The 27855-nt window shown below is 42.4% G+C and overlaps 1 protein-coding gene across 3 annotated transcripts in view; it reads right to left on the bottom strand.

Moving 5' to 3' along the window:
• LOC136862706 (b(0,+)-type amino acid transporter 1) overlaps positions 1 to 27855 on the bottom strand; it is a 453749-nt gene that overhangs the window by 364938 nt on the left and 60956 nt on the right. For 2 of the 3 annotated variants that reach the window (XM_068226491.1, XM_068226489.1), the window contains exon 1: positions 13289 to 13454. The gene's annotated coding sequence lies outside the window, so the exon portion shown is untranslated. Of the gene's footprint in view, positions 1 to 13288; positions 13455 to 27855 lie in introns of those variants that run through there. The other variant, XM_068226490.1, reaches the window with a different exon arrangement.

Here is a 27855-nt window from a genome sequence, read left to right on the forward strand (position 1 = left end):
ATAATCTATTTATAGAAACCTGCGTCACAGTCGGTTAGTTGTTCTCATTCAGTCCTAGCTGTGGTGTATGATATTTTAGGATGTTTGAATGCGACAACTACTGTGGTTGAATTTTGGCACGTTGGAGAACTCCTGTGGGACAATATTCAGACACCCTGCGATCTCTTAGAACCCCTCTGAAGAGGCCTGGTTTAGGTCTCTTGAGAGCAAATTGCGTGTCTGTAAGGATGGGGCCCTACCTTGGATGAATTCTAGCATTGAGGACAGCAGCCACTCCCAGTCCCCACTAGCTAGAGGAATTAACAAATGGAGATGAAAATCCCCGAATCAGTCGTAAATCGAACCCGAGACCCCTTAGATCAAAGACCTGCATGCTAACCAGTTAGTCACAAAGACAGATATTTACAATAATTGAGTGGATGTCAAACAATTAACATTATAATTACCGGCACTGTACTAGAAGTGTACGATTACTACATGGGGTTTTGGGAAATATTTTCTAATAGTCTCACAGATCATTATCCGAAAAATCCCCAACGCAGGAATCCTCACGAGACCTGTAGATTTTACTAGAATGATGCTTTTCACTGAAACGTAAGAAAAAGAAGAAGAAGAAGAGGAAGTTATTGATTCTACGTCCCACTAACTACTTTTACGGTTGTTGGAGAAGCCGAGGTGCGCAATTTTGTCTCGCAGGAGTTCTTTATTATGTTAGTAAACCTGTCGACACGGGGCTGACGTATTTCAGCACCTTCAAACACTGTACCGCCGGATTGAGCCAGAACCGCACCTGCCAAATTGGGATCAGGAAATTAACAGCCTGAGTCTCTCAGCCCGACATGAGTAAGATCCTTAGTCAACCCAGCTTTCACTGCCGTACAGAAAAGTTGGCCTATGTAGAGATAATTTCGTCTGAAAACTCACTTCTTTCTTGCAGAATACCGTTGACCGCAACTGCGAGCTCACAGTAAAAGCTTAGCTGCAACTGAACTCAGTTTGTCTCACGATAGTATCATACCATCATGGAAGAATACACATCCAATTAATGTACTTGAAAAGATCCATCCGTTCCAGTTTCGTAATCCCTACCTAGCATTTAATCCTCTTAGGTTTCTTCCAAACTAATATCACTTTGTTCTTGGAAATGCTAATTTTCATCTCTTTGCATCTCTTTTCAAGTTCCAGGACATTAGACTGAAGCAGGATTTACATGTAGTGGTTATCAGTTTCTGTTGTTGACTGCGGGCGACTAGAGAGACAATCTTAAACATTTTGTGTCTCATGATAGTGGTTACGTCATAACAACGTCTGTATCAATTATACCAACCGGGTGGGTAATTATCCTCATGGGAAAGTCTGCTGATGCAAAATAACTGTGTGCGATATTTGCGATAACGACTCATCAAGGCACTCTTGCAAAATGATCAATCCACAAAATGATTTACTCTATCACAGTAATCCTTTTAATCAGGCACTTCATTGCTGAAAATTTTAACATACAAGTATTAAAGGATGGTGCAAGGGAATCATTTATGTAAAAATGTCTTACAAATAAAGTGGGGGCGAGGGTGCGACTTGGAGTATCAAGGGAGTCCGGTGCTTGTAACTGAAACTGTCGGACACAACATAGAAATCAGTTTGTGGATAGATCATTTTTTAAGAGTGCCTTGATGAGTCGTTACCGCAAATATCGCACACATCGTTACTTTGCGTCAGCAGACTTTCCCATGAGGATAATTACCCACCCGGATGGTATACGTGATACTGACGTTGTTATGACATATAACCACTATCGTGAGACACAAAATGTTTAAGATTGTCTCTCTAGTCGCCCGAGGTCAACAACAGAAACTGATAACCACTACATGTGAATCAGGCTTCGCTGGAACCAGGAAGAATCCGCAATAGAGCTGCCTTATGCCTGCCTGGCAACAAGTGGAATGGCCGTATCTACTCAGACAATCCAAAATCGTCTCCATAGCACCAAGCTACACTCCAAAGTTTCTTGGCAAGCACATCCTAACATCGTGGTGCCAGGTGCAAATGAGTAAGGGAACACTAGGACTTGAACCTGGCACCATGGCGTTAGATTAGTGCAGAATTTATTGGACGCCCAAGAATCGTTGGAGGAAGGTGTGGAGAGAGAGCGAAGAAACTCCAGACGAATACATGGGTCCAACAGGTAAAGAGATCTGTCACGTTTTTGGCAGGCATTATGACCGGACGTCGGACGCCGCACATCGTTACTGAGGCAACTATGACAAGTGTACAATACCGGGACAGAATCCTCCAGCACATTGTTCGACCTTACCAGCAGCATATTGACGACAGATTCGTTCGTGCACGCGCACCACCCCTGTCTTATTAACAGCTTCCTGAGACAGGCCCACGCCTGCGGTGTGTGCTGACATGGATCCGATTGAACATGCCTGAAAACAGGCGATACTAAGACGAAGAAACCCACAGAGGAGCCTGGATGTTGTTCACAGTGCTGTTGTCGAGAAATGGGACAGGATAGTTGAAGATAGTTTCAACAAAGAGGATGCGTCTGGATGTGTTAGGAGTTATTAGTTCGGGCCGGGCTCAGACGGTTGAGGCGCTGGCTTTCTGACCCCAACTTGGCAGGTTCGACCCTGGCTCAGTCCAGTGGTACACAGGAGTACAAGGGAGGTCACATCTCAGAGTATGTCCGAGTTGCCCACTCCTATTCCATAGCCAATGGTATCCCAACTCTCAGGAGGACTTGCTAGACCAATCAGCCGTTGCTCATGGTTCATAATCTGGAACGTGACTACAGTAAGCCACACCGTAACTAGCAAACTGTAAGTCGTCAGCTCTCTAGAAGGCAATATCTTCTTAATCTGTTTACCCTCCAGGGTTGGCTTTTCCCTCGGGCTCAGCGAGGGATCCCACCTCTACCGCCTCAAGGGCAGTGTCCTGGAGCGTGAGACATTAGGTCGGAGGATACAACTGGGAAGAATGACCAGTACCTCGCCCAGGCCGCCTCACCTGCTATGCTGAACAGGGGCCTTGGTGGGGTATGAGAAGATTGGAAGGGATGGACAAGGATGAGGGAAGGAAGCGGTCGTAGCCTTAAGTTAGGTACCATCCCGGCATTTGCCTGGAGGAGAAGTGGGAAACCACGGAAAACCACTTCCAAGATGGCTGAGGTGGAAATTGAACCCACCTTTACTCAATTAACCTATCGAGGCTGAGTGGACCCCGTTCCAGCCCACGTACCACTTTTCAAATTTCGTGGCAGAGCCGGGAATCGAACCCGGGCCTCCGGGGGTGGCAGTTAATCACACTGACCACTACACCACAGAGGCGGACTGGAAGGCAACATACAAAGTGAAAACACTGAATAAGTTCAAATATCGCTGTTTGCTGAGAACCTGAGTTAGTGTGAAGTTAAACTACTGGTAAATAAATAAGGATTATTATAGACATGATATGGGCTTTTGGGCTTATGCCGTGTCAAGAAAGCAAGGTGAAACTCTTTACGTTCCGCAGAGAACTGTGCTACGCGCCTTCAGAAGAAAATCTCGACCGTTCACGAGGAATACTTCTACAATAATGAGCGTTTGAATTTAAGAATGCATTACCGTTGGAGCTGTAGTGGTACACTCGTTCGTCACCAGGTGGCTCGCTGTGTGCTGGCACAGCGCTCCAAGCGGGAGCTGACGAAAGCATAAAGCATTAAGATGTTCCATCTCACTGTGTGCGCGTGAGAAGTAACATAGAGGAAACAGATGAATCAGGAACGAATGTGGTAGAAGAAATAAATAGAAAATAATAAAATAAAATGCAACGAAATACACCAGGTTAGAACCGTCATTTAACCATTATGAATTCTTATATGATGATGTATATCGAAAATGCTACACTCCCTTTGCTACTTTAAACTTTATGAAACCTGTAGACACGCAGCAATGATTTTTCTCTCGTCATTTTTCTTAACCAGAAAGGTATGAATTATATTCCCCATCCGGAAGTGGGCAAATTTCGTAACGCGAATTCCAATTATTATGGAGAGGCATGTAGACCCACGGTTCACTCAGCCTACGACTGAAATTAGTTCCGAGGGTTTGGTGGTGGGGACAAACACTATGCGTTCTATCCCGCTTGGTGCCGAAGAAGCCTCTATCATTCAATCCTACAAAGGTCACCGTGAACTGCCTTTGCTATCAGTCGTGAGTGAAAATTCACTTCTTTAGTTACAAGAAGTTCCATATCTCAAGAGCTGATTGAGTTCGCCCTCTTGTCTTCAAGTGTCTCTTGTACACGTGGTGATAACTGTTACTTTAAAAGGTTTAACTTCGAGCTCATCGGCCACGTAGAGCACATGTCTGACAAGAAGAGATAAGAATTGAATTATCGCTACCTTAAATTAGTACATTGATTAGCAATTCATAATGTTACACGAGATCCTGACATACTGGAACCATACTCTAATGAGGACCCTCACAAGGTTTACTTGATTCCAGAACTGGAAAAAATCAAAGGAAAGCAACACGACTTGCTCAAGGTGATTTCCCACAAAAGAGTAGTTTTACGAAAATGTTGCACACTTTGAGCTGGGAAGACCTGGGAGTAAGGAGACGAGCTGCTCGACTAAGCGGCATGTCCCAAGCTATCAGTGGAGAGATTGCGTGGAATGACATTAGTAGAAGAATGAGTTTGAGTTGAGTATTTAATAGTACGATAGATGATAATATAAAGATAAAGCTGGAATTCAAGAGGGAAAAACTGGGTCAAATATTCGTAAATAGCAAGAGGAATTAGGGATTGGAATAATTTACCAACCGAGGTCTCGATAAATTTCCAGCTTCTTTGAAATCATTTAAGAAAATACTAGGTAAATATCTGATAGGGAATCTGCCAACTGGGTGACTGCACTAAATGCAGATAAGTGCTGATTGATTGATTGATTGATTGATTGATTGATTGATTGATTGATTGATTGATTGATTGTTATATGATGTGAGATAGGTCAGTCTCTCGACAGGTTTATTTTGTTGTTTCAATACGCGGAAAGTAATTTAGATAAAACCTTTTTTCAGGATTGTAAAAAGACCTCATGACATGTCCGGAAAAAACTGCTATTTATTTTACGTCGCACCAACACAGACAGGTCTTATAGGGATGATGGGATAAGACAGGGCTAGGAATGAGAAAGAAGCGACCATGACCTTAATTAAGGTTTGGTGCGGAAGTGTGAAAATACAGAAAACAATCTCCAGAGCTTCCGACGGTGGAAATCGAACCCACTATCTCCCAAATGCAAAGCTCTCAGCTACGTAACCCAAACGGTTCAACAAACTCGCTCCGGAAAAGTATATGCGAGTATGATCTGACATCAGACTCTATTTTTAAAAAATAGATCTACTGATCTTCTCACTGAATTCTGGAGAAGCCCGCTTGAAAAATACTCAGATGTTTCTAAAGGTGTAGTTCCAGCAGCATACCTGTTCGAAGTAGGATTTTCGCGACATGCAGCTACAAAATCAGATTTCCGTTATCACCTGGATGCCACACCTGATATTGGAATTCAACATTCCTTGATCTCCCACAACCTGAAAGAAATCTGTGAGACGAAGAAACAATACCATTCTTCACATTAGCTATTTAAACGTGAGATGTTTATAATTACCTATGCATGCATTTACTAAAAATATGTGTACAGTGTATAAATACTAAATCAAACGCAATGGCGCAACAGCGACCGCTGCTCAGCCCGAAGATTTTCAGATTACGAGGTGTCATGTCGCCAGTACGACGAATCTTCTCGGCCGTTATTCTTTGCTGTCTAGATCGGGACCGCCATCTCACCGTCAGATAGATCCTTAATTGTAATCATATGTTATACTCTGAGTGAACCTCGAACCAGCCCTCATATCCAATTTGAAATGTTTAACCTGGTCGGAAATCGAACCCCGTGCCTCCGGGTGAACGTCAGGCACGCTACTCCTACAGCGTGGGACCGGTGTTTATAAATATTGCCACACATTTATAAACACATGGCTATCCCCGGTAATTAATGGAGAATACCTATTGTCGGTATTAAACACCAATATTCACATCATACAAATACGGAAGCTTATTTATGATACGAAGCATTTGAGGATCCGTGAACTGTTTTCAGGTTCAAGGGGATCCACAATCAAGTAAATTTAGTCAGCACTGCTACAGGGATTTATTAACGAAGCCTCCGCCTGGAACATAGGGCACAACGTAGTTGGCCTGATACACTTTGAGCCGGTCAATCGTATCTTTATTATTACGATGCTCTTGATGAAAGGAGCGTACTATAGCAGGAGCGGGCAATTATTGGCCAAGGAGGATCAATTGACCCCTAATAATCAGATAGTTAAATAATCAAATTCAGCGTGCAGAATCTTCATTGCTGTGTATGCCGAGTCAGCTTTCTTTCTCCAAACAATGTAAACATCGCTTTGAACAGTAGATGGGAAGTAATATTTTAAATTTAATATCATAGTTTTCTAATATACAGCAAGAAATTCATCTTTCGATGGTAGAGTGGTAAAGGATTCCACTCTTCTTCTGTGTGTGTATGCTGAGCCCTGAACGCCTCAATCTGCTGGGTCCTCAGAAGTTCTACCATCACCTGCCACAGAATTCCTGGACAACACTGAAGATACCTACTTGGCAAGTAAGGGCTGAATTAGCTTCCCGTTGCTTTTCTCACTGAGCCACAAGGTGATATTACATACCAGTCTGGCAAGAACACCGAATTAAAACAAATTAACCGCTTCTAGACGCAATATTCTCACATCATGAGGCTGTTACCATATCACACTCATGAGCGCGATACAGTCGCTGGCTTTTCAACAAGGTGCCTGCAGTTCGCGTCACGGCCAATGTACTTGGGACTTTTCTTTTGAAGCAAAAAATCACGTCCCTGTGGTTTGGATTCCACACAATGAATTGATGTCCCGAGGCTATAATCACGTTATTAATAATAATAATGTTATTTGCTTTACGTCCCACTAACTACTTTTTAAGGTCTTCGGAGACGCCGAGGTGCCGGAATTTAGTCCCGCAGGAGTTCTTTTACGTGCCAGTAAATCTACCGACACGGGGCTGTCGTATTTGAGCACCTTTAAATACCACCGGACTGAGCCAGGATCGAACCTGCTAAGTTGGGGTTAGAAGGCCAGCGCCTTAACCGTCTGAGCCACTCAGCCCGGCATAATCACGTTATTAATAGCCACAGAAAACTACCTCACTTTTACGTTGTCATAGCAAACGACCAAACTGAGCCAGGTCGACGAAAGTAACAGCCGGGCTGAGTGGCTCAGACGATTGAGGCGCTGGCCTCAGGACCCCAACTTGGCAGATTCGATCCTGGCTCTGTCCGATAGTATTTGAAGATGCTCAACTACGACAGCCTCGTCTCGGTAGTTTTACTGGCACGTAAAAGAACTCCCGCGGGACAAAATTCCAGCACCTCGGCTTCTCCAGAAACCATAAAATATTTAATTAGTCGGTCGTAAAATATTATTATTATTATTATTATTATTATTATTATTATTATTATTATTATTATTATTATTATGAAAGTAACTAACTTGTTGTAGCCAGTACCAGAATATTATGTCCCATCTGAGGTGGATCTGGGCTTAAACAGTGTCTGGGCGTCGACTCTCAGTACCCTCAACTGAATCAGGGGACCACTGATCAGTTTGGTGGAGAACCGCATCTCTTCCAGGGAATAGTTGTGGCCAATGAGCTACTGTAACACTTGTGTTGGCTAAAACACTTGCCATGGATCTGATATTATCAGATCGGTAATGGGTCCCTAATAGATGGAAACCTTTCCGTAGTACAAAATAATAATCCATAATCAGGCATGAATTTTTGTGATTTTAACATAATAACGAAGTATCTCGCACGAAGGGAGGGGATCCTGAGAAAACACCGGTACGCAGTTAGCAATTCAGCAACCTGCGATTCCTTCAAGGAACAGTTAAAACAGGGCAGGAATTCCCGTATAATTCGCGTTTCAAATATGACCTAAACGGTGGACACTTAAGTAGTCACAAAATCAGTTATTGAATTGCCACCTGTCTCCAAGCCACATTGGCTGCAGCACACCACATACATACCCTTAATATTGGCTGTCTACACCATAGTCTACTCGGAGGTACGGTTAGCCACGTGAAGGAGAGAAAATACTCCTGTCGCAAAGTGAATAGAAGGTCTCTGTGCGATTAAATGCTAACTGATGTATTATTTGTGAACATTCACCTTGGGGTCGAAGAAAACTAGAAAAAATGTTACCAAAGCAATAGTTTCTTATTTATAAAATTGTAAGATATTAACTTCCTTCAGATACTGGTTGGACGAGTTGCTACATAAAGCGAATACTGGTCTAATCTCCTATCCACATTCCGGAACACACTGCGATCTGGACGTCGTCCGTCTTTATATTGCTGTACATAAAGAACAGCCACTTGTTTTTGATTGTGCTGACACTCTCCTAATATAAGCAGCATATCCATCATTTCGTCATTCTATAAACGTGGCTGTCCCATTGCCATGAATTTCACTAGGCAGAATGTTTACGCACTACAGCTGTTCGTAATCTGAGCGATGCACAGAGACCTCACACGGCATTTCAGGAAATTGAATTCCCTGTTAGTCCGCAGCCCTTGCAATTTCTCCGACTTATTGCGTTTAGCCGTTTTGTGGATCGCACCGAAATCCCCTACAGCGATCCACGTAGACTACCCATTCTATTGCGGAGTATGTATCTGAAGCGTCGTGTACATTTCGTGTTTTGCTCCTTACCAAAACAGATGAAGAGACCTTCGTATAAAAGATGTGTCAAAATTCGAGACTCCCAACTTCTATGGACGATAGAAGAGACAAAAAAACTGTTTTTTTAAATAACCGTAGGTCTGAAACGAATTATGAGTGACAAAATCAGAAACTGTACAGTAAAGGTATTCTAATTATGGCTCTCATTCTTCAAAGTCATCAATATCCTTTGAACGTGTACATTAGGCAATGGCACATGGTTGCAGAGCGTGTGTTGACGCAGGAGGACAACTTTTGAACAGTTTTCGTAAAAGACTGAAATAAAATCTTAGTACTGAATTTTGATACGCCTTGAAGAGAACAGTTCTATGAAAATTGTTAACATTCTATAATTAATTAATTGATGAGAACGACTTATGTATCTCGAAATAAATACATCACTTTAGAGCATTGTTTCTTACTGTATTTGTAAGGCTCCTTGGTCGAGTGGTCAGCGTTGAGGCCTTCGGTTCAGAGGATCATGGGTTCGATTCCTGCCTGGGTCTGGGATGTTAATCGCGTTTGGTTAATTCTTTTGTCTCGGAGACTGGGTGTATACGTTTGTTCCAACACACACCGCTTCATATTCACACAACACAATACACTATCAGCCACCACAGAAAAGCACAATAGTGAATAGGTCCCTCCAGATAAGATTGGTGTCAGGGAGAGCATCCGGCCGTGAAACAAGAACAAGTCTGCATGTGCTACACAGTTCACACCAACAACCCTACCGGAGCGTAGGAGAAACGCTATAATAATAAGACGACTCTAATTGTATTTGATCACATATTGCTATGTTCACACTAAAAATAAAACAAATGTAGAGGCTATTGTGAAAAAAAAAATTAGGCTAGGAGACTACTCATATCGTTCGAACTGAGTATATCATTTTTCAGCATTGGTTTTCTTATTGTACAAAGCCATATTGATGTGTTCTCTTCTTCTTCTTTATTTGTTTACCCTCCAGGGTCGGTTTTTCCCTCGGACTCAGCGAGGAATCCCACCTCTACCGCCACAAGGGCAGTGTCCTGGAGCTTCAGACATCGGGTCGGGGGATACTACTGGGGAGGATGACCAGTACCTCGCCCAGGCGGCCTCACCTGCTATGCTGAACAGGGGCCTTGCGGGGGGATGGGAAGATTAGAAGGGATACAGAAGGAAGAGTGAAGGAAGCGGCCGTGGCCTTATGTTAGGTACTATCTCGGCAATTGCCTGGAGGAGAAGTGGGAAACCACGAAAAACCACTTCCAGGAAATCTGAGGTGGGAGTCGAACCCACCTCTAGTCAGTTGACCTCCCGAGACTAAGTGGACCCCGTTCCAGCCCTCGTACCAATTTTCAAATTTCGTGGCAGAGCCGGGAATCGTACGCGGGCCTCCGGAGGTGGCAGTTAGTCACACTAACCACTACACCACAGAGACGGACGATTTGTTCTCATAAATAACATTTTTCTTCAGTTTACGCCAGTTATTTCTCAAGTCGCCGGTTTTTTACAAGGGGTTTAAAACGGTTGGCTTCCATCATGCTACGTGGTATTTCAGGTGAAAATTTCATCCTAGGTTCCACTGGCATTCGGTCCTTGGCCATCTGGATGGAAAGCCAGCAGCAAAGCTACTGGGCTAATATTCCCTTCTTGATAAATTCTCGCTAAGTATTAAATAAATACATGTATTTTAAAAAAGGAAAGCCGTCACTATTTCCTAGTGCCATTTTCTGAAGTTCCAGCACAGGAAAATGATTCATCGTTAAATATCTGTATTGAAATGTTTATATAGATGGAAATGCCCCTTCCACACCAATATGCTAGCGGGTTCTTTCGAGAAAGATTTCTGGGCCCAACTACAAAGAGAAATCTTCCAGAAAACTTTCTAAAATTGTTAATATACGAATTTTGGCAGTTTATAACATTTCAACGGCTATATTTATATATTTTATTTAATAAATTGCAGTAAGAAAGTACAGAGTCCGCCTCTGTGGTGTAGTGGTTAGCGTGATTAGCTGCCACCCCAGGAGGCCCGGGTTCGATTCCCGGCTCTGCCACGAAATTTGAAAAGTGGTACGAGGGCTGGAACGGGGTCCACTCAGCCTCGGGAGGTCAACTGAGTAGAGGTGGGTTCGATTCCCACCTCAGCCATCCTGGAAGTGGTTTTCCGTGGTTTCCCACTTCTCCTCCAGGCGAATGCCGGGATGGTACCTAACATAAGGCCACGGCCGCTCCCTTCCCCCTTCCTTGCCTATCCCTTCCAATCTTCCCATCCCTCCACAAGGCCCCTGTTCAGCATAGCAGGTGAGGCCGCCTGGGCGAGGTACTGGTCATTCTCCCCAGTTGTATCCCCGACCAAGAGTCTGAAGCTCCAGGACACTGCTCTTGAGGCGGTAGAGGTGGGATCCCTCGCTGTGTCCGAGGGAAAAGCCGACCCTGAAGGGTAAACAGATGATGATGAAGAAAGTACAGAGACATAACTGCCTGTCTAAATACCTTCCTGACAAAAAAAAATGTGTAGTATGGCCAAAGATAGTAAATATGTCAAAACGATTTTCGTTGTTTTTTGATATTGTTCATTCTGCATGTTTTTTCAAATAAACATTATTTGCCCTTTGAGAAACTCTGTATAGTGACATTTCATTTATGAACGCGAAATTACAAAGAAAGAAAATATTTTTATGAAAATACATTCAATGTTCGGTAATACTCGTGAATGATTTGGTTTTCAATATTAAGATTCAGGGCACATGGATGGGGAAAAGTCGCCTATATACATTTGTTGGCAAGAAAAATGTTAAGTTTTAGTTACCCTGTGTCATTTGAGCTTCACTAGGTTAGATGCCACTTATACTTGAAGCTCACCGGGCGAGTTGGCCGTGCGCGTAGAGGCGCGCGGCTGTGAGCTTGCATCCGGGAGATAGTAGGTTCGAATCCCACGATCGGCAGCCCTGAAAATGGTTTTCCGTGGTTTCCCATTTTCACACCAGGCAAATTAAGGCCACGGCCGCTTCTTTCCAACTCCTAGACCTTTCCTATCCCATCGTCGCCATAAGACCTATCTGTGTCGGTGCGACGTAAAGCCCCTAGCAAAAAAAAAAAAAAAATACTTGAAGCTCAACTTATAAGGTCGGATACGCAAACTCTGCCGGCTGTACTTATCCCTTTCCCACTTGAATTCTATTTTTTCTTGTAAGAATACATTTGATCAAGAACTGTACAAGAGAAAACTACTAGGAAACAATTCTGTCATACGTGATATATAGAACTGCCAGCACAATGGTGCTGGTTAGTTGTTTATTGAACTGGGGCTCTACCTTAATTAACGCCACGGTCTTTTACTTCCCACTCCTGTGTATGTATGTATGTTTAGTCCTCAGCCCGAAGGCTGGTTGGATCCTCAACAGTTCCGCCATCAGCTGTCATAGATGGCCTAGGCATCACTGAAGAGGCGTACTAGGGAAATGAGGAGTGAGGTAGTTTCCCGCTGCTTTCCTCACCGAGCCAGAAGTTGCTATTACACATCAGTCTGCCAAGCCCACTGAAATGCATGCACCAACTGACCCTATGAGCAATATTTTCACACCATTCATAGCAGGGACTGGCTGCAGAAGGAATGGCATTACTAGCATTACTCATACCTCAGTCACTTTCATTTTGTCAAAGCTAAGGATAAAGCTGAGACAGATCAATGAAAGTAACAAAATTGCTCTATCCCTTTCCTATCCCATTTTCGTAATAAGACCTATCTGTGTCGGTGCGACGCAAAGCAAATTGTAAAAAAAAAAAATTGTTTATCGAACAGGTTTTCCCATTATTTGACACAGAAGAGGGATAAAAATAAGTAAGTAAACTCGTGTCCTCATCCCGAGGTGGTGCAGCTCTATTCACGCACACCTCCAATGGTGGTGAGCTGCATGTACCATTTCAACCACATACCAGCCCTCCTGCCATTCTTAAAATTCTGGCAGTACCGGGAATCGAACGCGGGCTCCCGAGGACAGCAGCTAATAACACTAACCGTTACGCTACGGAGGCGGACGCGATAAAAATAATATATATTAAATGACTCGAAACTAGTTCCTTGGGACGGGAATGCCAAATAACGACAATGAAATATTATACTGCAGACATTTTTTAACTACGGCGAGCAATTTATATGAAAAGGTCCAGCAAGTTGATTCATTTGATCTGTTTCTAGCAAGTCATTTCTGAACATTACTCATGTGTGTGAAATATTATAAAACAGTTGATTTCCTTGGAGAAGCTCTGGTATGGATGTACAGGAAACGGTACATTACACTTTAACCCAGCAAGTTTTGGTACTACTTTTGCATCGACAAATATTTACAGTTCAAATCACAGCAACAGAAACAATGGAAACACACTCTACGAGACTCGCACAGTTATTGCAGTCCGGGCTGACGTGGCAAAAGCGACTGATCAGCGCGCCCGGCTCAGGTGAGAAAGGGTGTCTTACCTGGACTGTCGTGGGATGGCTCTCGCTCCGCTGGCTGGACGTGTCCGCCGTGTTCCGCTGCCACACGTTTCCCTGGGCTCCGGACGTCCGCCACAGATTTCTTTCGCTGCACTCTTTCGGAGGAAGCTGTAGAAGAGGAACATTGGCTGTTAGCTCGGAGACTGAGAAAGGATCAACTGCGCTGCCGACTGGCAATTCCATTCGCTTATCTAATCAATAGGTCGTGGCTTATTGACGCTTATTTCTCACTGTTACATATGTATCAGAGTATCCCAGTCTGTCACATAGCAATGTCTTCATCAAGGACAAAAGAGATTCTGCTATCGGTAATTGTTGGAATTTTTCATGTCTGTCGTTGATTTTATCTACGTAGATGCTTCCTATTGCACCTTGTCCCACTTTTTAGTTCTGACCGGTCAGAATGAATTAGAGGCGTGATAGCGGAGTGGATAAGTGATTGACTTCTTACCAAGGCAACCGTGTTTAGAATTCTGGCCAATGCACGTAGAATTTTTGAAATAATACCATGTCCCTGTTGCCTGCTGCCATTTCTTGATGGATACAGTACTTTTGTATCCATCCCTTGACACAGGTCAGAGTAAGGTGTAGCTTTCACCGAAGTCACAGTCTCATCCATGGCTGTGACAATATGGAAGCTGCTGGGGTATGGGTGGTGCTGAGTATTGACATTCAGAGCACGACTAGTGCATATGAGTGTTATGAAAGGTGTTGCTCATAGGGTCAGTCGTGCTGCAATAGCACTATCTGACCCAGTGAGGAAAGCAATGGCAAACTACCTCACTCCTCGTTTTACCTAGTACGCCTCATTTTGGTGCTGCCATTGGTTTTTGCGGTTTCCTTATAACCACATAACCTTTGGTGGTGCTATTTGAGGATCCAACCAGCCTCTGGGCTGATGACCTAACAGACAGACCATGTCCCTCTAATTCGGATTCCATGTAAAAGTGAAGATCCCGTCTATGATCACAATATCAACAGTCACGTTTGCCTGCTTTGAGGACTGAAAAAAAGGTTGTCAGTTGTTTGCTTGATGAAGAAAGACTGATGGAACTCTCAGTTTTACGTATTTTAATAGGCATCAATTGAAAACCGTGTTTATTTTGCTAAATAACTCCTCAGGGGGAAATATATAAGTTTCACTCACCTCTTTGCTGCGAACGTCTATGGCAAATACTCTATAGACATAACTGGACACTTCCGTATTCTCCCGTACTAAACTGAGAGACATGTTGACAGTGGCGCACCTGGCGGCCCGATCTTAAACATCAGGCAGCAATTTTGTAACTACAAAAGTTGAATATTAATACTGATAGAAATAATGAAACTCAATGATTTCGTTTTGTCCGAATCCTTGGCTGAATGGTCAGCGTTGAGGCCTTCGGTTCAGAAGGTCCCGGATTCGATTCCCAGCTAGATCGGGGATTTTATCGCGTCTAATTAATTCCTCTGGCAAGGGGACCGGGTGTTTGTGTTTGTTCCAACACGTCTCTCTCCATATTCAGACAGGACATGACACTTCCAACCACCACAGAAACATGTACTAGTGTTAACTACACCTCGGATTTGTAGGTGTTTAAATGTTATTTTAGCTGCCTAAAATAGACTCTCAAATAGGTTCTAAAATATTTTTAGGCAGCTTCAATTTTACGTATTTGAATAGACATCAATTAAAAACCATGTTTATTTTGGTAAATAACTCGTTAGGGGGAAATATATAAAACAAGTTTCACTCACCTCTTTGCTGCGAACGTCGCAGAAATATAATTTTACCATCCGACGTGAAATGGGGAAACTCCTTTAACCACTTTTTAATTAGCGACGACTTGGAACCTGACATGTTTGGCATAATTCATAGTTTATAGGCCGTCCTGCTAGGTGCGCTAGAAAACAATGTCTTGCGGTATCTCGCAAAGTGGCACGTATTCTCTATAGTATATTTGTCTATGGGACGGTATTAACTTGTAGTCTCTTGGCAATACTTCGCTCTGCTGGAGTTGGTTCCCAACCATTTTCTCGGAGACACTCGTGTTCGTTCCCAAAGTGTTGAAGAGTCATTACAGGAGTCGGTTCGACAGTAAACTACATTTGCCTGAACATTTTTAACAGATTGAGGACAGTCTACTGAAATTTTTCTTAAAACAATATACAGTATCAAAATAAATTCCCCAGTTTCGAGGTAAGTTAATAAAGTTCATCTTAAAATAAACTAAATTCTAAAAATATCTTAAGTCGGGGATGTTAAAAACTTAGAACAGATATGTTGTAAAAATGTATATTTAGAAATACGGTACTGTTTTAATAAACACTTCTAATCCACTTCTTCACATATTCTTCGTTTGTATTTGTTTTTAGTCATATTTTTATCTTTGCTCCTTAATTTCATGGAAGTGTCACACTGCATTTCCTTGAGGACATCTGTCAATTGGAATACATAGGGGCATTGGTGTTATAAATTTACTCATTCGGGACAAATAATTGAGCTTCCCTAAAGGATTCTATATCCATATCATACATTGGGGCGTAAAACTGTCCATTAAATTTGTTTTGAAAAAGGAGGGGAGGAAGGCGAGCAGCAACAGAAACACTCTTTTACGAAGGCTCACCTCTAGGAATTGTAAATATATTCAAATATCTCGGAATGGCTTTCCAGACAACTGGGACTACATTTACAGCTTATATAAAAGAAAGGACCCTGGCAGCAATAAACGATATAGATCATCTTAGTCAACTATCGTTCAAACCAGCCTTGAAACTTTTCTGTCTAAAAATTACACCAATCCTGACCTACGGCATTGAAATCATATGCACCTCCCTGAGAAAGAAAGACCCAAAAGAGACAGAAAGGGTGAAAGCAATTTTCCTTAAAACAGCACTATGTGTATCTAAACACACCCCCTCAAGACTTGTGTATGATCTGACTCGAGAACTTTTCTTCATTGATGTTCTACGAAATACTATGACTCTACAATCTACGAAAGAATATCACGAGCTGTTACATGAATTAAAATCGATGAAGACAGAAATTTGGAGTAACTTTTACATAACGGAAGTAATAATAAATAATAAAATTCGTGTGGCTATGTCTAGCCGAGTGCAGCCCTTGTAAGGCAGACCCTGTGACGAGGGTGGGCGGCATCTGCCATGTGTAGGTAACTGCGTGTTATTGTGGTGGAGGATAGTGTTATGTGTGGTGCATGAGTTGCAGGGATGTTGGGGACAGCACAAACACCCAGCCCCAGGGCCATTGGAATTAACCAATGAAGGTTAAAATCCCCGACCCGGCCGGGAATCGAACCCGGGACCCTCTGAACCGCAGGCCAGTACGCTGACCATTCAGCCAACGAGTCGGACGAAACGGAAGCAATAAAAATAGACAATTGGTGCCAAAGTTGCTTCGATCTCAGGCATACAGTGATTCGTGCAGCAGTCCAGGGTTTCCATCATAAGGTATGTGTTGAACTTGGTTTTCACGAACCTAATCATAATTGTGTGTGCCGATGGTGTGAAAATTTTTGTGGTCGTTACCACGCACATTGTGTGCTTATCCATTTCATAGTAAAAATGAGCTTGAGTTGCAGATGGAGACTGGCTACTTTCTTTCATTCTTCCTTAGTCTGTTTACCCTCCAGGGTTGGTTTTCCTCTCGGACTCATCGAGGGATGTCGCGGGAACAGGTAGCTGGGGAGGAGGACCAGTACCTCACCCAGGCAGCCTCACCTGCTATGCTGAACAGGGGCCTTGCAGGGGGATGGGGAGATTGGAAGGGATAGACAAGGAAGAGGGAAGGAAGTGGGCTTAAGGTAGGTACCATCCCGACATTTGCCTGGAGGAGAAGTGGGAAACCACGGACAACCACTTCGAGGATGGCTGAGATGGGAATCGAACCCCCATCTATTCACTTGACCTTCCGAGGCTAAAAGGACCCCGTTCCAGCCCTCGCACCACTTTTCAAATTTCGTGGCAGAATTGGGAATCGCCGTTCGTAGTACGTAAGAAAATACAACCTGTGTCTGAAAAGTTCGGTGAATGGTCTCATGAAATAAAGACAACGTAAGTTACACACAAAACTCCTTTACTGCCCTTCAAAGTAATCTTTATTAGCTACAACACACTTTTGACATCGACTGTAAAGCTGCTGGAAGCTGGCAACAAACGCTTCTTTGGAATCTCCCGGAGAACCCTTGTCACGCGTTGTTGGATACCTACTACACTGTCGAAATGGAGGCCTTTCAGGGCTAATTTAAGACGGGGGAACAAAAACAAATCTGCCGGCGCTAAATCCGGAGAATACGGAGGGTGTGGAAGAACAGTCACCTGGCGTTTAGCGAGAAACTGGGTCACGCGGATCACGGTGTGCGGACGGGCATTCTCGTGGAGGAGCTTCCACTGTCCACTCCGGTACAGTTCAGGCCGAACCCATCTGATGAGTTGCAGTAGCCATTTCAAAACTCCCTCGTAGAATTCCGCGTTGACAGGTGTACCCTGGGGTACAAATTCATGATGAATGACACCATTGCTGTCGAGAAAGGCGATCAGCATTGTCTTAATCTTGGACTTTGTGCGCCGACTTTTCTTGGGAGGTGGAGAAGACGCTGAACACCACGCCATTGACTGTCCCTTGGTCTCCGGATCATACTGGTAGCACCACGACTGTAATGATGGTTTTCAACACCTCCGGATTTTGGTCACAAACGTCAATGAAATCTCCCGACGTTTCCATCCGAGTTTGCTTCTGCTCGTCTCTCAGGAGGTGCGATACAAACCGGGCACAAATCTTCCGCTTTTTCAAATTTTCGTGAACAATGGTCCTTATACTGTCCTTGCCTACACACACTTCATCTGCTATTATTCGTAAGGACAGCCGCCGATCATTCGCAAGCATCTGTCGCACTCGTTCGATATTGTCTGGAGATGTGCTTGTGGTTGGTCGACCCGAACGCGCCTCGTCCTCAACACCTTCCTTTCCATCTCGGAAGCGTTTAAACCAGTCAAAAACGCTTTTTTTACTCACTGCTTGAGCGTGGTAAACTTGACTAACATTGCGTGTGTTTCCGTTGCCGATTTCCCTAGGTTAACTTCGTGTTAACGCATTGCTCCGTATTGCACTCCATTGTGCAATGACACGGTCCTCACACTGACTCCGTGCGATGTGTTGCAGCGTTCAACTCCGTTTAAACTGTGTTGAGTTGATCGACAGGGGCACTTGGTGTCATGTCTCGCAATGCGTATGCGCGAGGGCATCGTCCGAACTAGCACGGTGTACAAACTAGGCGACCATTCACCGAACTTTTCAGACACAGGTTTTATTTAACTTCCAGTTTGCAAAACTGCAGCCTGCGTTTCTCTGACAGTCGTAGTACAGGCCCTTAGTTAGCTACATGAATACACATAAAAATGAACCCACAAACAGATTATGTTCATTCATTCTTTCTTTCTTTCTTTCTTAATCAGTTTACCCTCCAGGGTTGGCTTTTCCCTCAGACTCAGCCACTATGCTACGAGAATGCTTGGGAAAGTCAGATAAGCTACATATGCTAAGTTATACCTGGTGTCTGAAAACTGACAAATAAACATTGGAAAATTAAATCTCGTTTGGGACGAATTCTAATTAGGTGTTGATTTTGTGATCTAGTAAAGTTTCTTCGCGAAAGCTTGGCATATATTGTGTGTCCCCGACGTTGTAGATGCGTGAGGCTGGCGTGACCGTTGCAGCTCAAGGGAAGCATTCATATTCAAAATCTGCTATACGATACCGATTACTGTTACGGTATCATACTTTTAAGAACATACTAAGCTAATTTAAGCTGTATGTCACCAAAAATGTAGCTAATAATGTTCAGTTCTAAAAACTTGCCCGGCAGGGAAAGTCTTATCGGACCCTCGAAGAGGTCAATAAATTACACACCGGGTAACTGCGATTTATGATGCCGATAGCGCTACCCGGGAGTGGTCGAACGGAAATATCCTTTTACGTAGAGGGCAAGTTACGCGCTACTCTACCCGTTCGTGGTAAAACCTGCCCTTAGTTGAACGAAACTTCAAGAAATCAGGTTAATAATAAAGAATAATATGGCTTTTACAGCCCACTAACTGCTATTACTGTCTTCAGAAACGCCGTGGTGCTGAAACTTTCGCTCCGCTGGACTACTTTTACGTGGCGATAGATTTGTCGGCACGAACTAAGGTATTCGGACTGAGCCAGAACTAATGGAGCCAGCGCTCTGCCATCTGAGCAACTCAGTCTAATATTATTATTATTAGCAGTGTCCAACTCGTTGGCTGAATGGTCAGCGTACTGGCCTTCGGTTCAGAGGGTCCCGGGTTCGATTCCCGGCCGGGTCGGGGATTTTAACTTTCATTGGTTTATTCCAATGGCCCAGGGGCTGGGTGTTTGTGCTGTCCCCAACATCCCTGCAACTCACACACCACACATAACACTATCCTCCACCACAATAACACGCAGTTACCTACACATGGCAGATGCCGCCCACCCTCATCGGAGGGTCTGCCTTACAAGGGCTGCACTCGGCTAGAAATAGCCACACGAAATTTTAAAAAAATTATTAGCAGTAGTAGTATACTGTCGTCGTGTAATACGGAGAGTTCTAATATTGCGTATATCGATTGTTATTAATAAGTTACAGAGTAGACCTGAATTTTTCAACAAATTCTATTGTCTAATAATAATAATAATAATAATAATAATAATTGTTACGGAGATATCCGTGGTAGTTAGAGGTGAAAGAAGGTGCGGGCGGGAATAGGTCTCAACTACAAAATTAAAGTTAATTTAAAACTTTAACAAAGGTTATATTTTCAAAACTTAACAATGATGACATAGAATTTGTAAACTTAACAAGTCAACAACAAGCCAAAATCAGGTACCAAGAAATCACAAGATTTAGGGGGTTACTACAAGATCTGGGCTTCGAGCCCCAAATATAATTTCTTGAGCTCTCAGCTCACAATAACAAGATACCAAAGGGCAGAACACCCTTAATTACATGGAGTATTAGCTCCCAACTTTACATCTCAAGCCTCTCTAAGGCACTTTTACCACAACACCATAAAGAGCTGTCCCGCTCTTGATCTTTCAAGCCTATAAAGGCAATAACGGACTCTTATACAACCTGCCATCAAGGCATAATAAAGAAACAGGGGTATATCGTACCCAATCTACTGGGCCTTCGCAGGAAGGAAAACAAAACGGGTTAAGTAAATGGCCCAAAATACAAAATTGAATGGAGGCGATAACTTGCACTCCTACACCAAGTTTTGTCTAAAACCTATGTGGCGCTAGGCCGATCATACAGGGGCTAATCCCAAGCTAGGGAGGTGACACGCATGAGAAAACTTTACTATATTAAAGAAGAGAAGAACGGTTATGAAAACGTAGTCACCTCCTTTTCAAAAATGAAGGGGAGTTCGAGAGGGTGAAGCACTCTCTATCCCCGCTTTACAGTAATTTATAGATTTTACATAGACAGAAAAGAATTTACATTTTAAAAAGGTAGGTTACATACTAAAGGTTTCGAACCCTCCCCGAGAGTTAAACTGCTGAGCTAGCAAGAAATGAAGATGTTAACAGGCCATTACCTTGTAGATGAACTGCTGCTTGAAGAAAGAGGCGCTTCCTGCCCCCTGCTACATATTCACACACTAAGAAAGATGTTACTGAAGTGGCACCGAGACAAGAAAATCAGCAGTTTATGTACCCTCGTGGAACATTCGAGACCTTTCATGAATTATAACAACCCGCCCACAAACTTTTATTGGCCAACAGCAAAAACTAATACACAAGACGAGGAAGAAACGCCTTATTGGTGGAAAATTAATTACGTAAATTCATGATTGGTTACATTCAAAACGGGCGGAAAGAAAGGATTTATATTGCCAACCCACAAACCACAGAACAAAATTTAGTAAAAATAAAACTTAGGAATACAATATTTCTTCAAGAAAGTTCATTCCATTGCACCAGAGTGTGTCACCATAGTTTTGGGTAGCGACATCTGTTAGAGAATGTTCAAACTTCTTGATACGGAGCAAACAAACACAAATCAAAATAGACACAGTTCAGAACACTTCAAAATTACCAAATTTACAGTAGTGACATCTTCCGAGAAACCGTTGAGTTAATACAGTTTGTTAAAGTTCAGGCTTTCTCCTGTAGAGAAGTTTCAACTGGCGCAATATTTGAATTAGCGGCGTGGAGGTGTACCACCCGGTACAACAATAATAATAATAATAATAATAATAATAATAATAATAATAATAATAATAATAATAATAATAATAATAATAATAATAATAATAACGTTATTTCTTTAGTATCCAGTCAAGTGCTATAGTGCAACAGTAAGGTGACAGAATTTTGTCACGCTGGAGTTCTTTAACGTAGGCCTACTGCAAACCAACAACACGGAGCTGTCTCATTTAAAAACCCTCAAATGTCATCAAAATCAACCGAGATCGAACCCAATGATTATCCGACTGCATCACTGAAATGCCGTGTATAGGCGAAATTAATTTTACATTCAGCAGAAAAGAATTTACGTATAAATAAAAAGGAAATGTTTCTTCAGTAGACTGTTGTCCGCCTACATTCACAATGTGTTCAGTATTGTCGTTAGCCTTTGTCCTCTCCGAGTTGCACAATTCACTCCTGATTACCTCTCAAAAGAGTAGTTGTCTAGACTAGCTAATAAGTAAAGATAACTTAACAAACACTTCCTTCTGAGAGACATTGGTATGTACCGTCAAAAGAGACAGGGCAGCATGTAGAATGAGCACTAGAGGAGAATAATTTCGACCAGCAACATCAATTTGTATGTTACCCAAGACCAACTACAATACCTCAGACCTAAACCGACCTACGAAACTGCCAAAAATATTGGCAGTTAGAGTGCTAGTATGTGTTTGTTTTGATTTGTGTAAGTCTTGCTGCTACCAAATATTTACGGAGATTTGAATATTATTAATTGAAAATTATACCCAATTATAACATTTAAAATGGTATAAAGTTTCTTTCAGTGCTGTAAGAAGCTGTTTGTTCATAAAAGGCGTACGCATTCGGACAATTCCGGTGGTGATAAGGTGATTGTCCTCACATTCTTCTCAGAACCTGTTTTCTTTATATTTTCACTTACCTGCAAGTATGTTTATAGTTTAAATAGATGGGTCTTATGTGCTGCGTGGCTGGATGTAAGTCCAATTATAGGGGCAGAGCAAAAGCTTTAGTATTTGATTTCCAAAAGACCTAGTGTTGAGGTAAATTGGTTAGGTGCATTCATAGGGAAAACTTCGGATCACTTGATGCTAGTGTTTTGTGCATTAATCATTTCATATACAATTTATTGTTAGGGAAGAGAGTATACCCATAATAGGGGTTGATCAAGTTCTGGTGTCACGCAAAATTCTGATGTTACCTAATGATGCTTATCCTAGCATTTTTTTAAATCGGCCAACGTACCTAACTACAAAATTAAAACAGTCCCGGAACGATCCGAAAAATCGCGACTCAGAGTTACGACTGAGATATAAACATTTTAAACGGGTACAAGAATGATGTAATTAAATCCTTTTTAGTGTTTTACAACGGAGGTACGTGAATGAAATCTTAACCCCATTTCTCGTGAGTTGAAATAAGGATTATCTTCTTTTTTTATATAAATTAGAAGATGATGATGTGCCATCATTTCCCGGTGAGTTTTAAGGTGACTAATGCTTTAGATGTTCAGGAATATCACAAAAAATTTGTGACATTTAATATCATTGTACATACTCAACAATTCAAGTGGATTGTGGGGAGATGAAATTTTGTTCAAGAAATGCATTTGCTTGCATGTTTTACGAAATGGGCTGTGGTTAATTATGTTATATGATAATTCATTTAAGGTTAACAATGTTATCCGTTGACATCTATTTATCTTATTTGTTGTCCGGAGTTTCATACATGAAATATTTTATAATGTTTCATCCTGACGTTGATAAAAGAATTCTCCCGTCGTTATTTTCCCACTGAAATTACAATTAAAATTACGCTATACCGTTGCTTTTGGTGCATAATTATACATATTTTGAGTTAATGAGTTGCATTTCATGACGTTTGACTTGTGATGTTTTCTTTAGTTGACTCAGCATAACCATACATGATCTTCCCCTTAACCCCTTATGTCGCCACCGATGTCCGCCATGTTTTTCCTGGATCGCGGTCTGGTGTAATTGTAGTTGGCCTTGGTCTCCCTGTCCCAAGAATGCCTAGTGCGTTACTGAAGAGTTGTATCCACCTCACCTTCCTTGGAGTTTTCTTGAATAGAGCTGTACTAACTCTGATGTTTGTAAGGACACGGAATGAGTCTCCCGAAGATACAGTAATGTGATACACTTTCAAGTGTTCCCTGTGCAACATTACTAGTTGATCTTATCACCAGTTCATCCCCCGTGGTAGATACATCAATCAATACTGATCTGCAATTAGGGCAGTCGCCCAGGTGGCGGATTCCCTATCTGTTGTTTTCCTAGCCTTTTCTTAAATTATTTCTAAGAAATTGGAAATTTACTGAACATCTCCCTCGGTAAGTTATTTAAATCCCTAACTCCCCTTCCTATAAATGAATATTTGCCCCAATTTGTCCCCTTGAATTCCAACTTTATCTTCATATTGCGATCTTTCCTACTTTGAAAGACGCCACTCAAATTTATTCGTCTACTAATGAGTTCCACGCCATCTCTCCGCTAACGGATCGGAATATACCACTTAGTCGAACAGCTCGGCTTTTTCCCCCAATTCATCCCAGCCCAAACTTTGCAACAATTTTTGTAACGCTACTCTTTTGTCGTAAATCGCACAGAAAGAAAAGCAGCTGAATTTCGAGCTGCTTATCTTTGGATTATTTTCAGTTCTTGAATCAAGTAATCCTGGTGAGGGTCGCATACACTGGAACCATACTCTAGTTGGGGTCTTACCAGATACTTATATGCACTCTCCTTTATATCCTTACTACAACCCCTAAATACCATCATAACCATGTGCACAGATCTGTACCCTTTATATATACCATCCAATTTATTTAATTTACGTGATTACCCCAATGAAGATCTTTCCTTATATTAACACCTAGATACTTACAATGATCCCCCAAAGGAAATTTTACCCTATCAACGCAGTAATAAACACTGAGAGGACTTTTCCTATTCGTGAAACTCACAACCTGACTTTTAACCCCGTTTATCAACATACCAATGCCTGCTGTCCATTTCACAACATTATCGAGGTCATGTTGCAGTTGCTCACATCTAGTAACTTATTCATTACTCTATACAGAACAACATCATCTGCAAAAAACCTTACCCCTTATTCCACGTCTTTACTCATATCATTTATGTATTTAAGAAAACATAAAGGTCCAATAATACTGCCTTGAGTAAGTCCCCTCTTAATTATTACAGGGTCAGATAAAGCTTCACCTACTCTAATTCTCTGAGATCTATTTTCTAGAAATATAGCAACCCATTCAGTCACTCTTTTATCTAGTCCAATTGCACTCATTTTTGCCAGTAGTCTCCCATGATCCACCCCATCAAACGCTTTGGACAGGTCAATCGCGATACAGTCCATTTGACCTCCTGAATCCAAGATATCTGCTATATCTTGCTGGAATCCTACAAGTTGACCTTCATTGGAATAACCTTTCCTAAAACCAAACTGCCCTCTATCGAACCCGTTATTAATTTCGCAAACATGTCCAATACAATCAGAAAGAATGCCTTCCCAAGGATTACATGCAACGCATGTCAAACTTTCTGGCCTGTAATGTTCAGCTTTATGTCTATCACCCTTTCCTTTATACACAGATGTTACTGTAGCAACTCTCCATTTATTTGGTATAGCTCCTTCAACCAAACAATAATCAAATAAGTACTTCAGATATGGTACTATATCCCAACCCATTGTCTTTAGTATATCCTCAGAAATCTTATCAATTCCAGCCGCTTTCCTAGTTTTCAACTTTTGTATCTTATTGTAAAAGTCATTGTTATCATATGTAAATATTAATACTTCTTTAGCATTAGTCACCTCCTCGTAACCAAAATCTTTACATACTGCCGCTGACTGAATACTTCTGTCTTTTGAAGATCCTCACATACACACTCCCCTTGTTCATTAATTATTCCTGGAATGTCCTTCTTGGAACCTGTTTCTGCCGTGAAGTACCTATATATACCCTTCCATTTTTCACTAAAATTTGTATGACTGCCAATTATGCTTGCCATCATGTTATCCTTAGCTGCCTTGTTTGCTAGATTCAATTTCCTAGGAAGTTCCTTCAATGTATCCTTACTTCCACAGCCATTTCTAACTCTATTTCTTTCCAACCTGCACCTCCTTCTTACTCTCTTTACTTCTCTGTTATAATATAGTGGATCTTTGCCATTCCTAACACCTTTAAAAGTACAAACCTATTTTCACATTCCTCAACAATTGATTTAAACCCATCCCAGAGTGTGTTTATAATTTTATTTACCGTTTTCCACCGATATTATGAAACCGTACAGTGTCCTGTACAGCTCATAGGAATTATAGGTGCCTTTCTACTTCATTAAAATCACTCCTAAAGGTCGCGTCATTGGTAGCAGTATGGGCGATGGGGATCGAGCGGCGTCCGGCCACAATGGAACCCGCGAAAGAGCGCCTGAAAAACAAAGGGAAGACAGAGCAAGAGCCAAGCCCCCGCGGAAATACCCTCTCAACTTGCAGAGAGAGCTAGAAGAGGACGCGATGCTGGAGTAGTCAGATACGCCCCGAGGTGTGGCTTAGCTTCCCAGGGTTCCAAACTAACATAAGGAACTTCCGGTTTTTTATGCACGTGTCACGGGTGCCAACGTTGGATTTTGGCGCGTAAAAATGGGATGATATTTTGATCCAGACATAGGAAAATTATGTGAGACACACCATTGAATAGAGCGGAATTTTCTGCGGTTCCCAGACTAAAAATATGTAATAACTTATTCAGGGGAAGAAATAAGGTCACCAGCTGTCCAGACGTAACATATCGCTAACACATGTGAATACAACAGCGTCACCCAAGCTAAGAGTCGCGCTCAAAAGATGACTCCACCCCCCAAGGGACGCTATGAATTAATCAAAGGCGGGAAGCAAATTGCATAAAAACTGCCGATCGTAGGTCCAGCACGCCTTGCTCAAATGAAAGAGGAGATAGAGGGCTACAAGATGCACTATTTAAATGTCTTCAATTCTTGGTATGAAAGGAGCTCTTGTCCTTAATGAACCATGAACGTTTACGCCCCCAGGCTTCCGGCGGGCAAAATGATATAGGCCGGGCTGGCCATCGCAGAAGACAGTTGTTCTTTGCGGGTCGTTGAGAAGGACACTGTGTCCCGCGGTGCTCCAGTTTTACAGTCCGAAACCATTGACCGCTTACTGAGAGTGTTATTGTGTCCATCGCCGCTGTGAAGTACAAAGCATTTGTGAAGTGTAACGGGAGGCCAAACGAGCCTAGGTGAATTGTCTCTGTGCTGCGTGTCAAACTAGTTCATCCGCGAGCATAATTTACAAACGAGTAGCGGGATACGGCTGGGACGGTGCCGGCTCTAATGAGTCAGTGTAATTCATAATTTGGTATCACCCAAAGTGTTACTCTGAACCAGGGTGCTCGAGTCTCGTAAGCCACCCGATCCCTGCTGTGAACGCGCTCGCCGTGATTTGAAAGACCGTCTTATTCGTGGTGTAAACTCTGGAAATAGAGGCCGTGTGACGAGTGTAAAGTGTTACCCATTTTGGATTACTGTAAGATTTCAGCTGTGAACGAGTTCCCCAGGATGTCGGACTTGTATGGACCAGGGATGAAGGACTGCACGCCCGACACCAACCGCGGGCTCATGCAGCACTAAAACTCCATCATGGGTCTCCCGTGGAAGGGGAAACAACGGCCACCAAGCAGATGAGTGATGTCCAAATCTAATTTCTTAAGCATGATAATGTAACCGGGGGATAGGATTAGCTTTCTTTGTAAATATCAAAATGTTGTAAGATAATGCATGTCCTATATGGAAAATTTTATTGATCTTTATAATGTTGGAGTAAATTCAAGGGAGCTAAATTCCCGGACGACTCATTTTTTTTCTTAATGATTAGCTTATCGTGAGGGTTATATTTTTAGTAATATGTAGAATGTCCTAGCAAATATGGGAACAAGGTTAGGAGAATATTTGAGTTTCCCTTAGGGGTGGCTGGAACAATAATGCTGGCGAGCAGGGAAAACCATGTCAAAATGTTGGTAGTTACTGTCCCGTGTGGCTGTCGTATATGCCGGGGAAACTCCTGGGTCAGTCAGACAATGCATGCCTAGCTTACACATATAATCAGTGCATGTACAGCAAGAGAGAAGAAATCCCGACCGGGAGAGGTATATGTTGTGTTATTTAGGTAGGTGTGAGGGACCATGTGCAAGTCTCCCGTGATTTTTGATTAATTGGCCAGAATGGTTTGGAGTGTTTTTTTTTTAATCTATAGCCGGCGTGAG

Source organism: Anabrus simplex, chromosome 2 (assembly GCF_040414725.1).
Source record: "Anabrus simplex isolate iqAnaSimp1 chromosome 2, ASM4041472v1, whole genome shotgun sequence".
Lineage (NCBI taxonomy): Eukaryota > Metazoa > Arthropoda > Insecta > Orthoptera > Tettigoniidae > Anabrus > Anabrus simplex.